Below are 13,984 nucleotides of genomic sequence, written 5' to 3' on the forward strand. Positions count from 1 at the left end.
AGGGGGCTTTGAACCACCTACAAAGGTGTGCGCCTTCCACAGCCATGTTAGCACGGATTAATGGGCTTGTTCTCCTGACAGCCTGAAACGCACAGTGATCCGGCTGTAAACATTAGTTACTGAAAGCCAGTGGCTGATTTCATGGGGCTCAGTGGATTTACTAATGGGCTGGGCTGTGGGAGCCATCTCTAACATGCCACCTGGCTGAAGGACAAGCCTGATCCTGCAAACAAGCAAAGCAAAAAAAACAACAACCCAACTCCCATCAATTTACTCTTTTTTGCAATTCCGCTGGAGGAGACACAGCAGTTTCTCCTCGTAAGATGGGGACAGGGACCCAGGACTAAATGTAAATAAACGCCACTCGTTCTCTTTTGCTATGATCCTGTGGGTTAGTTTATTTATGCAGTTTGTTTTGTACATTTTCAGAGGTGTTTATGAGGGCAGGCACCGCCGTATCAGTTTGTTGCACATTAAAATTCCAGCAGAAGCGATTAAGAGTGGAAAGGAGAAGCTGCTCCTCCCAATGGGACTTTGCTTCTGAGATGCATCTCCTTTTGGGAGTCGTTTGCGGGCACCTTGGCTCTCAGGCCTAGCGAAGGGAAAGCCAGAGATGCTCCCTTAATGAGAGACTCGAGCAAGCCTGGAGAAAGCCTCCTTCGCTTATTAATAGAGGGATGTGTGTGTGTGCTCCCCTCTGGCCCAGTTTATCACACGTAAATCTCCCCGGTCGGCTCCGTTTTCCACTTTAACAAGAAACAAGCACTTCATAATAACTACAGAGATTAAATTGTTAGGGCCCCGTAAACCATTAACCTGGAGGAAATGTAACAATAAATTAAACATATTAACAAAGCTGTACTACAAGCTCAAAATTTGTTAAGTAAATTGTACAGTTATTAAGAATCGGCTCGGCATATCCCCGATCCGTCACTGGCAAAGTGTGTGTGTGGGCAGGGGAGGAAAATGAGCTCAGACAGGTGGCTGCGCAGCGCAGATCCTGAGGGGGTGTTTCTACCTGGGAAGAGAGGAATAGCAAAGTTAGCCAGACAGTACTTTGTTTGTCCTTCAAGCCGTGCCCCCTCCCTTCATTGGTTTCCTCTTCTGGCATTAAACCATGGGTGCAGAACCCTATAAATGTTGCTAACACATCAGGTCCAGCTCATCTGGTCCAGCATCCTATTCTGGATGCACATTTGTTCAGGAAATGTTGGGGTTGCAAATGAGAAAGTGGATTTCAACTGGCAATTTTAGTGTTATTGCCCTCTTCTGCTAAGTAAGTCGTGATTTCAAAACTCTCTGATCTGAGCCCACACACCTTATTCTTAAGGCACCCTTCTGAAAGGGACCCTTCAAAAACCACAGGAGCGATACATTGTGGTCCCATCTGCAGGGAAGCTTCACGACCAGAGTCGCGTGCCAAGCAAGCAGCGGAGCTGTGTGTGGCGACCCAGCTGCCTAGTCCTTTTTGTAAGGCAGTTAACATCAAGCTGCCCCCTGAAATCCCCACCTCTGCTGGGGCTGACAGTGAAATTCCTCTGTTTCTTAGAGAACGAGAAAAGGGGGAAAGGGGGGGGGGAGAGGAGAAGAGAGCATCTCTTGAAAGAAGGAAACAGCGCAGCTTAAAACAACACAACAAAATCAATGTGTGGGATGAAATGATGGATGCTTCAAAGGAGAAAATGGGCAAGGCTGGTCAGATTTGTGCAGCAGAAAGATTCCTTGCTTTTCTCCTTTCTGCTCACCCGCTGGGAAGCAGCTTCAGACAGAGTGTTTAAGCCCAAATCACCTCCCACAACCCCAGCTGTGACCTGCCCAACCCCTTAATTTGTGAATTAGTGAAGAAGGTGATTCTGCTCACCGCAGAACTCAAACCATCTAACCTGAAGCGTCTGTAACCCAAGGTACCACTGTACTTGTCTTCCACTTGCTAGCACACCCATCTTTCCATTCCCATTGATGAAGCCTCTCTATATAACATAGGCCCCTCCAGACTGGTGGTTTTGTATGTATGTATGTGTGGGTGTGGGTGTGGTTTAAAAGTGCATTAGTGGTGGTTTAGCATTGTACTGTCCACACATCATTCAACTTTGTTAGCTGGAATGATGTGTGGGCAATTCAATGAAGCTGAGCACTGGAATATTACGGGCAGAAAGTCCTCCTTCATCCAGCACACAGTTGAACTGTGGGATTCGTTCCTGCAGGAGGCAGTGATGGCAACCCAACCAAGATAACTTTAAAAGAGGATTAGACAAATTCACGGAGGAGAGGGCTCTCCGTGGCTACTAGCCACAATGGCTGTGCTTTGCTTCGCTGTCAGAGCAGGCGAAGCTTCTGAATACCAGTTGCTGGAAACCACAGCGATGCAGAGGAGCTCTTAGATGATGCCAAACAGATGGAAGCAGCATGCGCAGAGATTGGGGGATGATGGGTGGGGTGGGGGTGAGGAGGGGAGAAGTAGGTTTGCTTTTCCGGCATCCTTGTTTTTTCACACCGCCTTTGGAGCTGTTTCTTTCCTTCTACAAGGAAACATGTTTGCTTCTTCTTCTTTTATTGGGCCTGGCAACGCTTTGGCTATTTGGATAAGAGGCTGTTTCTGTAAATATTGGCTTGAGTTGCACAAATACGCCTAACGTCTAGAGGACAGAGAGATGGGACTCAAATCCCAACTGTTTAGATAGTGGATTTGCAGCGGGAGGGAATCGCCATTCCAGAGAATAGCGGCCTCTTGGTGCCAATAGCTTGAAGGGGCTCAAAATGCACAAGGCTGACTTCAGGTCAGCATCTGCTAAATCTGGAGGAAGGGTGTTTTTTGGACTAAGCGGCCCTGATGGTTTTGATTTTGATAGACAGGAAGTGTGTGTATAAATATAAAGAGCACGCTGGATGTAAGCAGCATTTGGTACAGACACAACTGAACTCCTTTTGGTAGGGTGACCCATGCAGTGTGCCATGAGGCTGAGGCCAGGAGACAGATTCTTGTCTCTACAGACCCCTTGAGATTCAGCAGTCATTCATGCATCTGCTGAAAGGTGAGGTGTTGCAGTTTCCCCAGTTGACCTCACTTCTTTTGCAGATGGAAAGACTTTCAACCTTTGGAAGTCAAGGGCACTCCCATCTCCATAGCTCCAACCTGCGTTCTATTTCTCCATCTAAGCAAACAATGCCCTTTCTGATGCCACCTTTACCATATGCACCGCCGGGGTGCAAAGATCTGCCCGGCACCCCCAAATTTAGTTTAAAAGGTAATGGGACCCCTGAACATGAGGTCCAGTCACGGACGACTCTGGGGTTGCGGTGTTCATCTCGCTTTACTGGCCGAGAGGGCCGGCGTACAGCTTCTGGGTCACGTGGCCAGCATGACTAAGCTGCTTCTGGCGAACCAGAGCAGTGCACGGAAACGGCGTTTACCTTCCCGCCAGAGTTGTACCTATTTATCTACTTGCACTTTGACGTGCTTTTGAACTGCTAGGTTGTGGCAGGAGCAGGGACTGAGCAACGGGAGCTCACCCCATCGTGGGGATTCGAACCGCCGACCTTCTGATCAGCAAGCCCTAGGCTCTGTGCTTTAACCCACAGCACCACCTGCGTCCCCTAAATCTAGTTTAGCCACCCCCAAATTAACTTTTATTGAGCTTTTTTGGGGAGGGGCAAACTGAAAGTTGTTAAGCTTTTTTTACTGCTGCTGATCAAGAGGTATACAGTTGGCGCCCCCTAGAATTCAGCGCCCAGGTGACCCGCACCCCTTGCACCCTGGGTAAAGACGGCCCTGGTGATTCCAACTTCCATCAGCCCCAGCCAGCATGGTCAATGGTCAGGGAGTTGGAGTCCATGTCAACCTCATTTGCATTAAAGTGTGGCAAAGGGAGAGAGCACTGGAGCACCAAGCACTATGATCTACAGGGTCTTTTCTCTTAAGTGCCCCTGATTTCAATGGCAGACGGAGACAGGGTCTTTTTGGCACTGGCACGAAGTTGATACAATACAATAACTCTAAAGAGGTCTGCCTGCTAATATTTGAAGTTTCCAGTGCCAGGTCAAGTGTTCTAAAGCATGTTTAAATGCCTCTTTAGATACCTGAGCATTTTCATGACCACTGAGTTCAGGGTGATGATTGCACTATTTATTTTATTTCTAGTTATTGCATTTCTCTCCCACCTTTTTCTCCCAGTAGCTCAAGGTGGTGCACACGATTCTTCACCCCCTTCTCATTGTTAAACTCCCACAACAACCTTGTGAGGAGGTTAGGCTGAGAAGCATCGACTGGACCAAAGTAACCTAGTGGGCATTGTGGGTCAGGATTTGAACCCTGATCTCCCAGGTTCTAGTCCAACACTAACTGCTACACCTCACAATCTCTGCTGCTGTACCTTTTGTTTGTGGTGCTTCAAGTGATTTGATTCTTATCTGATGAGTTAACTGTCTTTATGTAGTACGCCGGTTTGAAAATCTTGACTAAGAAGCAATTTATGCATTTTTAAAAAATACATAGAAGGATACAGATGGCAGAATATACTGCGATAATATGCAGAGCACCTGCTCTGTCTCTGCATAGACCATGGGAGGAGAGGGCTTTTTTGGTAGGGCAATGATCCTCCCTTAGGCTTTGCTTGTTGACTCCCATCAGTTCCCAGCTTCTTTCATCTACTACATTTTGGGATCACGCATGTTGTGTGCCAGAAGGCTTTGCTCTAACTCATCCAAGTCCAGGAGCACATACACCAAAATGCATCCCGGGACCTTCTACATGCCAAGCCAATGAGCTACTGGGACACAGCGAAGTGTGGCTGGGTGCTTTAAAAAATGGCAGCTCTCCTAGGAACATAGAAATCTACCCTGTCCTGATTCAGACCACTGAATTGTCTACACCAGTGTTTCCCAAACTTGAGTCTCCAGCTGGGTTTTTTTTGGGACTGCAACTCCCATCATCCCTAGCTAGCAAGGCCAGCGGTCATGGATGATGGGAATTGTAGTCCGGAAACAGCTGGAAACTCAAGTTTGGGAGACACTGGTGTACACTGACTGGCAGCAGTTCTCTGGGGTTTCAGACAGGGAATCCTTCCCAGCAGCGCTTCTCCAAGGTTCCAGTGAGGAGGTTGCTTTGTCACTGAGCTACGGTCTTCCCCTCTCGTGAGATACGTGCCGAGCTCTCCAGGTCTGGATCTCCTCTGAGAACATCCAGTGATGTCCTCAGCAAGTGGTTTCAGTTTCCCCCCCCCAAGATGGGTTCTGCTCCTGATCTGTTTCCTTTCCCCTGGAATACATTTGCTGCCTAATGTGTGTTGACACAGCAAATACACATGTTTGTACAAACAACCCAGCTGAGAGCAGCTTTGAAAGCCCCTTTGCAGGAGGCGTAAAATGTGCTGCGCAGATGACGGTGGGAGACCCGCCTCCCTGGCTGCTCTGGAAAGCATTCCCGTTGGGGAAGAAAAGGCTGGAAACTGGCGGCGACGGCGACCGATAATGCCGGCGAAGAAATTCCTGCAGGCAAAAACAGATTTTGCATTATGCTAAGGAGCAAGGCTGAGAGGCACGATCAGATCTGGCTTGGGCTCATGGATATCGCATTACATCCGGGATCATGGGACTATTATCCATTGTGCAAACTTTGGATGAGTGGGACATTAACACCTAAGGCACAAACAACATAGAAGAAGAGGAGACCAATAATTTCACATGTGGATCTGCCCTGAAGTCATTTTGGGTACCTTCCAACTTTACAGTTCTATGACCATATATCCTGCTTTGCACTAGATGACCCTTTGCACCTTTCTCAAGCTTATAATTCTAGGATTCATTGAAACAGAGTGCAAGGAGTGCAATTTAAAGCACTGAAGGAACTTGCAGGTAGGAGGACGTTCTCCAGGCTCACATTTTTACGTGTTCCCTCACCTGAGTTTCTGAGCCTGGCAACATGGACATGTTTCTTTCATTTTGCTCAACCCTCAAAAGCTGTTCTTCATTTGTTGCAGTTCTTGAAATTACTCACTACCCTGGAGAGCTTTGAAGGAAAATCTGGGTTGGGGAGATATTTCCCCCCCTCCTCCCCAACCCACCACCAATTGCAGAAGCTGCTGGTGTTCCACTCATTCACCATTCTAGGGATCGGAGGAATTTTAGAGAACAATGGCTAAAACTCGATGCAAATGGCCAAAGAAGCAAGTCTACATGGAGAGAAGGAGAAAGATTCTCCCCATATGTGGCGAATAAAGAGATGGGTCCATGTGGAAAGGACACATTAGGAAATGGATGACAAAGCAGCTGTTGTTTGCAGGATCCAGGCATGTGTTTTGTCTGTTTGTTTTTAATGTGAGTGTAACATACAGTGGTACCTCTGGTTGCGAACAGGATCTGTTCCGGAGGCCTGTTCGCAACATGAATAGAACGCAACCCACAGCAGCGCATCTACGCACTCGTGGGTTGCGATTCGCTGCTTCTGCGCATGTGCGAGATGTCATTTTGCGTGTCTGTGCATGTGTGAGTGGTGAAACCCAGAAGTAACCCTTTCCGGTACTTCCGGGTCTCCACAGGACGCAACCTGAAAAACGCATCATGAAGCAAACGTAACATGAGGTATGACTGTACATACATTAGGTTCCTGCTGGATCAGGCCAATTGCCCATCTAGTTCAGCATCCTGCTCTCACTGTGCCAACCAGATGCCCCTATGGGGCAGGATTTGAGTGCAAGGGCCCTATCCCCTCCTGTGGTTTCCAGCAACTGGTATTCAGAACCACTGCTGCCTCTGACAGTGGAGGCAGAACATAGACATGGCTAGTGACCATCGCTAGCCCTCTCCACCATGAATTTGTTGAATCCTCCTTTAAAGCTGTCTGGGTTGGTGGCCATCACTGCTTCTTGTGGGGCCACAGGAACTCTGTCTGGCTCCATAGGTTGCCCTCCCATTCCTGGACCACACCCAGTTCATATCCCCTGGCTCTGCGTCTTCTCCAACTGATTTTGACTGGCTGGGATGCACCCTACTGGGCCAAGAGAAGAATCACGCCCATTTCCCAAACCACTTTTGGCACTAGATTCATCCTTTTCTGTCTCTAGCCCCACTAATACCCCTGGCATATGGTCCCCCAGGAGGGCAAGTATGATGGAATGAGGCCCCTGAGCTAAGTTTCCAGCATTCTTGTAAAAGGTTCCAGGCCACAATGGTTGACCAATGAGAAGTTGCAATGTCAATTATGAGATCACAGTGCAGCAGCTGGTCAGATAGCCAGGCACACAGGGGAGGGGAGTCTCATAGGGCTGAATAAGCTGGGAAGTGGAGGGTCCCTTGTGACTACACTGAACAGGACAAGACAGAAAATAACAAAAGGGGTATGTTGTTAGCATCCAACTTCCCAGAAGTTGCATCAGGCTTGTTTTTCTTCCAATGTGCACATCTAGCCAAGAGGCAATTGGAAAGAAAAACCCACTCCTTCTGAACAAGATCCCTTTAGTACCAAAACCTGATTGCAGCTGCATCTTCCCCCCATTCTGCTCACACCAAACTGCTTTCATTAATATGCTGCCACCTCGTGGCAACTGGCAGTCAAAATTGTCTTGTCACCTCTCCCAGCTCAGCTGTAAAGCTAGTTCAATAAGTGAGTGTGCGGATGGACGAGAGAGAGAGAAATTATATGGAATTACTGTCCTTTAGCAAGGATGCCCTTCATTTCCTAATGCATGTTTTGCACAGAAGATTATCCCCATGACAAGCACTCTGTCAGATGGTTTTGGCAGTTAACTTGCACAGGTCAAGGAAGATCTCGGAAAAGTGTGGCTTGATTCAATTTTGCCGGCTGCTAAGTTCCATCAATTGGTGAAATTTGTTCCCTCCCCAGCTGCCCTCTAAGCCCTGATCCATAGGTCAGCAAAGGATGTTGGGACAACAGCACCACAGTGGAAGCTCCCATTGTCTGTTTCCTGCACCTTGGAGCTAGGATGAGCTGGCACCGCCTACACCAGTGGTACCCAAATTGGGCAGTACCATCCCCTAGGGGGGGAATTACCTTGTTGTTTAGTTGTTTAGTCGTGTTCGACTCTTCGTGACCCCCTGGACCAGAGCAGGCCAGGCACTCCTGTCTTCCACTGCCTTCCACAGTTTGGTCAAACTCATGCTGGTAGCTTCGAGAACATTGTCCAACCATCTCGTCCTCCGTCGTCCCCTTCTCCTTGTGCCCTCCAGTATTGGAGCCTCAGCTTCAGGATCTGTGCTAAGTGGCAAGGGGGAAAGCTTGAGATCAGGTGATTATCAAACTTTGAAAAGCTGGTATCGCTGGATGAGGTTCATCAGTTTTGTTCAACTTAAACTAAATAGTTTTAAACGGATATTGAACGTGCAATTAATTGTTACTGCTTTGAATTCTGTTGCGCTATTATCTTCCTTAGTGGGTCATGCAGCCCATTCTCAATAATCCTTTTATTAGGGTAAGGGAGCAACTTTTAAACACCCACTGGAAACTCTTCTCATGGTGCAGAAGCAAAATACTCCTGTTTCTTAGTCTAGTCTCAACCAGAACGTGGGAGACAAAATGAACATCTGAGGATTGGGATCAGAAGCCAAAGGTGGCTTCTGTCAATCTGGGATGTCTCCCTTAAATCGGGACACTTGGAGGCACTGGGATGGGGATCTGTCTGCAAAAGCTTTCCCATGGTTCATATTGAGCCATGAAAGGTCCCAACTGAGATCAATGTCCTGCTGCCCTAGGTTCCCTACAATTATGGTGGTACCTCGGGTTAAGAACTTGATTCGTTCCAGAGGTCCGTTCTTAACCTGAAACTGTTCTTAACCTGAGGTACCACTTTAGCTAATGGGGCCTCCCGCTGTGTGATTTCTGTTCTCATCCTGAAGCAAATTTCTTAACCTGAGGTACTATTTCTGGGATAGCAGAGTCTGTAACCTGAAGCACCTGTAATCTGAAGGGTCTGTAACCTGAGGTACCACTGTATGTCACAAAGCTGAAGAACTAAATCCCACCGACCCTAGACTCTGATGAGGGCTTTTCCCAGAGCCCCCACACACTCTGCCGGTTCTTCAGAAGAAATTATCTTATCTGAAAGAGGAAGTATTAAAAACCCTTCGATACTTCCTTTCCTTTGCATTTTGCCTCCCCTGGTTGCCAAGATATTAAGGCGCCGACTAATATTTCCCCCGCTGCATTTCCTCTTCTGCCTGCCAAGATTTGTGTGTGCAAACAAGAGTTTCTTCCTTTTTCTAATTAGGTGTCCTCCTCTGCTCCTCAAAGGGGAGCAGCGGAAAATGAAAGAACTGGCAAGCAGGGGAAGGCGGGAGAGAGAGAGAGAGAGAAAGAGCTATGTTGGTCTGCTTCATTCAGCATTACTAAAATGTGCACACTATTGCTGATTTTGGGAGCTGCTGCTGGGAACAAAGCCTGGTGTCTTGTTAGGTGGACAGAGGGACTGGTGCATAAAAGGGAGCAGAATCATAGCATTGGAAGGGACCCCAAGAGTCATCTAGTCCAACTCCCTGCAGTGCAGGAAGCATCCATGACAGATGGCCATCCCACCTCTGCTTCGAAACCTCCAAGGAAGGAGGGTCCAAAAGCTCGCGAAGGGAGGCCATTATAATACTGAGTTGGAGAGCAAATGTTTCGTCGGAGGCATTCCTTCTGTAGTTGCTGACTTCATCCGCATCTCCCAGGCTAATGTGGAATGTATTACCCTTCCGATTTTGCACTCGCTTGCACAGTCGTGAGGTGGTCCACAGGTTGCCTCTTTCAAACATTTCTGCTATAACTCTTGCAGGCGACTGCAGCTCTAAGCAGCTAGAAAGCCTGGCTGCTGCTGTAACTGCCGCACACAGTTTCAGAATGAAATACTTAACTTGCTGGCACGTAGTGTTCATAATAATACAGTGGTACCTCGGGTTAAGAACTTAATTTGTTCTGGAGGTCCGCTCTTAACCTGAAGCTGTTCTTAACCTGAGGTACCACAGTTTCAGTTTAAGTACGGACCTCCGGAACGAATTAAGTACTTAACCCGAGGTACCACTGTATCTATTATTATGTAGGGTTGCCATACACCCGGAATTTCCTGAAGATATCCGGAAATCAGCAAAATGTCTGGGGAAAACCGGGTGTAAGGCAACCCGTGTCGGCAGTGTTGTTTTTGCTGATTTTCCATTAAAAAAAGCTCAAAAAAGTCTTTTTTGTGATTTGGCCAAAGCAGTTCAACAACACTGGACAAAAAACAACTTTTCTGTTCAAATTTTCACTGTTTGAAATATGGCAACCCTATATTATACTCTGTGAAAGCAGGTGCCAATAATGTAAGTAAATAAGAATTTATCAGCTGCAACCTTAAAAAGTTTAAAACGATTGAAAGCAATGTGCAATTTTTTATAGTGATTTCTTTTTTTAAAAAAAGATCTATCAAAAACACCTTATGCAGAACGAGAGACTGCAAGAAAAAAAAGTATAGAGAAATTCATAAGCTGACAGAGAGAATGTGCAATAGCTCAGTTGGTAGAGCATGAGACTCTTAATCTCAGGGTTGTGAGTTCAAACCCCACATTGGGCAAAAGATTCCTGCGTTGCAGGGGGTTGGGCTAGATGACCCTCGGGGTCCCTTCCAACATTATAATTCTGTGGTTCTAAATTTTAAAAAAAGGCTTTAGTGCTCAGTTATACCCTCAAAGCTTTAATTCTCTTATTTTATTTTTTAATTAATTTTCTTTTTTTCTCATCACAAATATACTTCTATCCACAACATACAATTTGCATAATATCTTCCCCTCCCTCCCTTTGGACTTCCCTCAACTTCCATTTCTGATTTATTATCCTCCCGATTGCATTCTGCTTTTTTTTTTTTTTTTTTACAATTTTCCTTTTGTTACAATACAGTAATACCTCGTGTTACGTTTGCTTCATTTTTTCAGGATACGTCCCGCGGCGACCCGGAAGTACTGGAAAGAGTTACTTCCGGGTTTCGCCACTCGCGCATGTGCTGACACGCAAAATGATGTCATGCACAGAAGTGGCGAATCGCGACCCGCACAGATACGGGTTGCATTCTCTCATGTTGCGAACGGGGCTCCGGAACGGATCCTGTTCACAACCAGAGGTTCCGCTGTATTTGTTCGCTGTCCATAAAAGCAAATGCCAAAGCTTTAATTCTCAATCCAGTCACGTGTTTTCTGATTTCTTTTTTTTCCAATTATTCATAGAACAAGCACTTGATCCTGTGGTTCAGGAGTTCACCATGGTTCCATTAGCTACCATATTTCTCCACGTTGCATGGAAGAGCTAATGGCTCCTAGCCGCAATGGCCACATTCTGCCACCGCAGTTGGAGGCAGCGATGCTTCTGAATACCAGTTGCTGGAAACCACAGGAGGGGCGAGACTTCTTGTGCTCAGATCCTTCTCGTGGAATTCCCACGGGCCTCTGAGCGGCCACTGTGAGAACAGGAGAGCGCGTCTTATGTTCTTGTGAGATTTCTTACTTTATGGTCTATTGGTTTGTTGGCTTGTCTGTGTCTGAAAGGCAGGGGGCAGGAGGCTGAGGAGACCTGGCAGTGAAGAAAAGGCCTGGCGCAGTCCGAGAGAAGCATCTCTGAAGTAAGCAGCCGCCAGCGCCCTGTCTTCGGTGCTCGATTGCTCTTGCGGACAGCCCTTGCTTGATAGCCATGTCTGATCTCCGCCGCCTTTGTGCAGTGACTGGCACTTGTTGTATTGACGCTGAACTCCTGACCTTGCGTTGTCTCGGTCCGTGACCTCATGTCAAAACCACTTTGGGTAGAGTTTCATTGACCGGGTTGCCTCAGGTTCCCAAAGGAGGGCGATTGCTCAGGCCGGTGAGCGACAGGCGCTCCTCGCTCTTCCCTCCTTCCCTCTCCCCACCTTCCGTGAACAGCTTCAGGGACAGCAAAAGGAAGGACAGAGGAGGGAGAGGCATCAACCTGAGCTGTCGCTTCAACTAGCCAGGAACCACAGGCAAAGCGGAATGGAAAGAAAACATTTGATGCCACAAACAAGCTTGGCACAGGTAGCTCACAGCCGCAGGCAATGGTCTGGGCCAGGGGTCAGCAAACTTTTTCAGCAGGGGGCCAGTCCGCTGTCTCTCAGACCTTGTGAGGGGCCAGACTATAATTTATTTATTTTTTGGGGGGGGAATATGAACGAATTCCTATGCCCCAGAAATAACCCAGATATGCGTTTTAAATAAAAGAACACATTCTACTCGTGTAAAAACACCAGACAGGCCCCACAAATAACCCAGAGGTGCATTTTAAATAAAAGGGAATATTCTACTCATGTAAAAACATGCTGATTCCCAGACCGTCTGGGGGCCGGATTGAGAAGGTGATTGGGCCGCATCCAGCCCACGGGCCTTAGGTCGCCTACCCCTGGCTTAGGAGCGGAAGAAGGAGCCTTACACTGTATCTGGTCATTGGCATAGCTGTCAACTTTCAGATTTGAAAATAAGGGATCAGCAGCCTCACCTGTCCCAGGGACAGTCCACGGGATGTCTAACAATCCGGGATAGCAGCGGGAAGCAGCGCTGAAATGAGGGAATTTCCCGCGAAAAAAGGGAAGGTTGACAGCTATGGTCTTTGGTCCATCTAGCTCAGTATTAATGGGCACTGGCTGGCAGAGGCTTTTCAGGTTTTCAGGCAGCCTTCTCACCCAGCCCTACCTTGAGATGCCAGGGTTGAACTTGGGAGGTGTAGCAGTTAAGAGCAGTAGATTCATAATCTGGTGAACCGGGTTCGCGTCCCCACTCCTCCACAAATAACCCAGAGAAACATTTTAAATAAAAGGACACATTCTACTCATGTAAAAACACCAGGCAGTCCCCACAAATAACCCAGAGATACATTTTAAATAAAAGCACACATTTTACTCATGTAAAAACACGCTGATTCCCGGACCGTCTGTGGGCTGGAATGAGAAGGCGATTGGGCCGTATCCAGACCATAGGCCTTAGGTTGCCTACCCATGCTCTGGGCCAATGTGGTGGTGCAGAGGTTAGGGTGTCCAGCTAGTACTCGGGAGAGACTAGGGTTTGAATCCCCCACTCACTGTGTGGCCTTGCGTCCATCACTCGCTCACAGCCTTACCTACCTTGCAAGGTCATCTTGAGGATAAAACGGGGAGGAAAAATGTGTGTGTCTCCTTGAGCTCCCTGCTGGAAAGAAGGCGCAATAAACAAATCCTCCTTGCTTAGCTCAGCTGGTAGAGCATGAGACTGTTAATCTCAGGGTTGTGGGTTCAAGCTTCTTCTTCTCTGGTGATCACTTAGAGCTGAGTAAGATTGTCCTCCATAAACACAGTTTTAACAGTGAGTCCGTAAGTGACTGTGGAGGCCAATTCTGGATCCACACGTCCTTCCACAGTGGGGACGTAGGTTTCTGGTTGGGAGTTGACCACAGTGTGGATTTGCCAAACTTGCCTTCCTCTTAACTCATTTCTCCCTTTCGTCCTGAGTTCAAGCGTCTTCAAAGCCCATGACACCTTTGGCAAAGGTTGTTCTCCAACTGGAGCGCTCACAGGCCAGTGTTTCCCAGTTGTCCGTGTTTATTCTACATTTTTTAAAGATTTGCCTTCAGAGAGTCTCTGAACCTCTTTTGTTGACCACCGGAATTACGCTTTCCATTTTTAAGTTCGGAATAGAGTAGTTGCTTTGAAAGACGATAACCAGGCATCCGAACAACATGCACCATGTTAGGCAAAAGATTCCTGCAACTAGACGACCCGTGTGGTCCCTCCCATTTCTACATTTATATGGTTTCTTAATTCTATGAAACAAACGCATTGATGATGAGAAAACTGCATTAAGTGGCTACCAGGCTGGGTTTGATGTTATTTGGTTAATTCACAAAGAACCCTAAACATAGGAATGTAGGGTTGGAGGAGACCCTTGAGGGTCATCTAGCCCATCCCCCTGAGGAATCACATATTAGGCCTAAAGTACTGTCAGATTCCTTATGGTCTGCCTCGATCACCGAGATCCTCTGATGGGCCCTTCT

At 47.4% G+C, this 13,984-nt stretch overlaps 1 protein-coding gene across 4 annotated transcripts in view; it reads left to right on the forward strand.

Moving 5' to 3' along the window:
• The window catches only part of PLXNA4 (plexin A4), a 600,353-nt gene that overhangs the window by 293,437 nt on the left and 292,932 nt on the right, over window positions 1-13,984 (forward strand). The window contains exon 1 of one of the 4 annotated variants that reach the window (XM_083460910.1): window positions 7,200-7,331. The exons of 2 other annotated variants lie outside the window; for them this stretch is intronic. The gene's annotated coding sequence lies outside the window, so the exon portion shown is untranslated. Of the gene's footprint in view, window positions 1-7,199; window positions 7,371-13,984 lie in introns of those variants that run through there. One more of the 4 variants, XM_083460908.1, reaches the window with a different exon arrangement.

This window comes from Podarcis liolepis (genome assembly GCF_965112155.1).
Source record: "Podarcis liolepis genome assembly, chromosome: 10".
Classification (NCBI taxonomy): Eukaryota; Metazoa; Chordata; class Lepidosauria; order Squamata; family Lacertidae; genus Podarcis; species Podarcis liolepis.